We start from the raw sequence: 4,076 nt of genomic DNA, 5'->3' as shown, positions 1-4,076 counted from the left end.
CTCCTGGCCCCACTTCTCTGTAAGAGTTGTGCAGTTGGTTACTGTCTTCGCCGTCCCGATTACCGTCGCCGCTGAGACAAGATTCTACATTTTTCTGTAATTCTTTGTTCTGATACAGGGATGATTTTGTTCAGGAGGTGTTTCACAACCTCAGTGGCCTTTTCAGTCCTGCAAAGAAAAGCTTCAACCCAGTTAGGAAGCATGTCAATAAAAACTAGCAAATATTTGTAATTCCCGGGAGCTCAAGGCATCTCAGTGAAAACCACCTGCCAGTCACATAACACTTTCACATAACACTTTTCATCTCATTTACCCTCAAGAGTACTGAAAAGATCAAGTTGGAGAATAGTGTAATTTAGAGACCAGTTTGCTGGTTACTTTTCCTCATCTGTCAATTCATAGGCCATTCGATGTTACAAAAGAAAATCATCTTTTTCTTTTTCATAGGGTTGGACCCAAAATATTCCCAGTTCTTAAGATGCATCTTAGTGGGCTGCATCCCAGGATCTCTTGAATGTTCCTCATTTTCCAGACACACACACACTTACACATTCACACGACCTAATTCGGTGCACCAACAGGTACTAGAGCCTTTTGGGCCCTCAACGGTCAATACTGCTGCTTCTTGGGACTCTCGTAAGGCCTTACCTAGGAATTAATCTATTAATTAGCAAACCTAGAGCCTTTACACCCTCAACGGTCAATACTTCTTCTTCTTGGGACTCTTCTAAGGTTTTACCTAATGTCATGGATTCAGTTGTGTCCCCTAAAAATATCAGTCAACTTGGCTAGGTCATGATTCCAAGTATTGTATGATTGTCTACCATTTTGTCATCTGATGTGATTTCCCTATGTGCTGTAAATTCTATCACTATAATAAGATGGATTAGTGGCAGTTATACTGATGAGATCTACAAGATTAGATAGTGTCTTAAGCCAGTCTCTTTTGAGATATAAAAGAGAGAAGTGAGCAGAGAGACAGGGAGACCTCATACCACTAAGAAGGCAGTGCCAGGAGCAGAGTGTGTCCTTTGGACCTGAGGTTCCTGCGCTGAGATGCTCCCAGACCAAGGGAAGACTGATGCATCACAAGGACCTTTTTCCAGAGCCAACAGAGAGAGAGAGCCTTCCCCTGGAGCTAACGCCTTGAATTTGGACTTGTAGCCTACTTGACTGTGAGAGAATAAATTTCTCTTTGTTAAAAGCCATCCACTTGTGGTGTTTCTGTTATAGCAACATTAGATGACTAAGACACCTAAGTATTTACCAAATAACCCCAGGCACATTTCATGTCTCCCATGGAGTGACCGTTGGGTCCACGCCATAGGTCTCCTGGAGAACTCTCTGGTGGTGCCAGATGTCAGGTAGGGTACCCGGCATGGCCCATCTCAGGAACCGTGCAATGATTCCCGGCTGGCTCGCCAGAAATGTTGCCAGGTGAAATCCCAGGTTCTGCTCAGCATGACGTTACAGCCAGTAAACAAGAAGCCAATGTGGGAAATCAGAAAGACATCTTTATTTTGTTGTACAAGGAAAGGAGCGATCAGGTCTCCTGCCTCTGAGACTGCTCACAGGCAGCTTGGGGAGGTGGGCTTTTACAGAAAGCAGACAAGGAAATGCAAATTAATCATGAATATTCAGGATTGACCTTCACGCAGGCATTCAGAGCTTGGGAGTGACTTCATTTTCTCTAGACAGGGGTTTGATTCTCTGGGATGGAGGAAGAGGTGGATTTTCCATCATTAGCATGTTAAGTCTCCACCTAGAGGTGGATTGAGGCCGTCTATGGCCCATTCTGTGGTTATCTTGTCAAGGACAATTTCAGAAGAATGTGCAGCCTATTCTGTTTGGCGTAGGAGGACAAGCCAGAACAGGTGTCTCTTAAAAGGGTTGGGCTCTGAGGCTGCCTGCCTCACTTTCATCTCTTCTCACTCCCTACACCACCAAATAACTGATTTGCGAAGCACAGCCAGGCACCAGTATCAGAATTGGAGATTGGGCTTTCAAGTTCTGTTCTGTTACTTTACCACATGTTACTCAGCCTCAATCTTAGATAGAGCCTCCGGCTACTCAGCCTTTTATTGCGTGAGGTCAGTCCCAACTTACGAAGACTCCACGTGTGTCAGAGTAGAATTGTGCTCCATATGGTTTTCAGTGGCTGATTATTTGGAAGTAGATTACCAGACTTTTCTTCCGTAGGGCCTCTGGGTAGACAAACCTCCAACTTTTCAGTTATCAGTTGAGTGCAGTAACTGTTTGCACCATCCAGGGACTCCATAGAAAGGCTACTCACTGTCTAATTACTGTGCACACAAAATCCCCATCAGATACAGGGAATGGACTGTGGAATAGAATCCGTACTTCACTTGCAAGGACAAGCACAGGGCCCTCTCCCGTTCGATCTCTTTTCTTTCAGGCTTCCTCTTAATACTTGCCCTTTCTCCTCTACTCTCATAATCTCTTCCTCTTCATTTCCCTTTATCTGCCCCCATCCTCTTGCCATCACTTAAGTAAGCAATCTGAGGTCCTATGAGAACTAAAGTTAGGCCTTGTGATAGATTTCTCAAAGTGTGTGGGATACTTAGTTGTGAAATATTTCACCTCAAGGAGCCGAAATTATTCCCAGAGCAGTGTCTGTAGAAAAACAGTTTTTCTCCTAGTTGGATAGCTATAGTTGAATCACAAAAAACAGAATGTTGATGCTAAGGAAACTTGACAGCCAATTCAAGAAACATTTAAATACAGACAAACCACATTCTAAATACAACAAAAACAAATTTTTCACTACCTCCTCAAGTACCAGTTCTTACCTCCTATAAATCAGCTGGCATGTCATCCATCTCCACCAGTACACACGGTGGGGAGGGAGTAGGAGCATTGCTCTCTCGATGCGGTATTCTGTTGCTTATTTTTATGGTTTTTTCTTTCTCTTTCTAAAGACTTAAAGATTCTTTTTAAAAATCTGCATATTTATATTATGCGTAGAATATTCTTGAAGAATTGTCTTAGTTTATTAGTGCTACTATAACAGAAATACCACAAGTGAGTGGTTTTGATGAACAGAAATTTATTTTCTAATATTTTAGGAGGCAAGAAGTACAAATTCAGGGCAATGGCTCTAGAGGAAGGCTCTTTCTCTGTCCACTCTGGGGAAAAATCCTTGCCTCAGCTTCTCTAGCCCCAGGGTTCCTCTGTTGCTTGGGGATCTCCACACGGAATCTGTCTTTCTTCCATTTGTGTTTGCTTGCCTCTGTGACTATACTGCTCCTTACAGCACTCAACAGTGATTAGGTTTAGGACACACCCTACATGGATAGGACCTCATTAATACAACAAAGAAAACCCTATTTCCAAATATGATTACATCCACATGTATAGGATTTAGGATTCCAAAACTTTTTTTTTTCTTGGTGGGGGGGGACATAATTCAATCCATAGCAGATACCCAAGAACCGTTTAATAGATTTCCTGAGGAGGGGGACTTAAACTTTATTGTATAACTTCCTTGAATGTTATATATAGCATCTAAGACCTAAAAAAAAAAAAGCAAAATTCCTCCTGCTAATTAGCATTTCAGGGGACAATGTAAGAGATTAAAGCTCCACAAATGGGACCGTTCGTGCCTACACTTAATGAAGTTATTTCATAATGTTTATATATATTCTGAGTCTTCTTTTTCAACTTCTGTTTCTCTTTATCTCCATTTTAGTGTGAATGGCCCAGATTTTCAAGCAACACAATCAACTACTCCTTGTCCTTATTTAATTATTTATTTCAGTTATACATGTACATAGTTTAAAGTCAAATAGTTCTTTGCGACTGAACAACAAAATCTGCAGACTCCTGCTCTCTAAAAGCAACCATTTTCTATATTTGTAACTGTTTGATTTATTGTTTAACTGTCATACTTCTCAATAACAATCTTATACTGCTGTTTTTCATTATACAGTTATTTAAATTATCCACTGACTGCTTACAGTGGAAGATGGCAGTGTAGCTCTTTTATACCACCATCAGCCCACATGCAACTCTCACACATTCCTCTCTCCACCCTCCCAATATTCTTGAAACATGAT

Source organism: Trichechus manatus, unplaced genomic scaffold (genome assembly GCF_000243295.1).
Source record: "Trichechus manatus latirostris isolate Lorelei unplaced genomic scaffold, TriManLat1.0 scaffold00029, whole genome shotgun sequence".
NCBI lineage: Eukaryota > Metazoa > Chordata > Mammalia > Sirenia > Trichechidae > Trichechus > Trichechus manatus.
Note: the sequence above shows the minus strand (reverse complement) of the source record.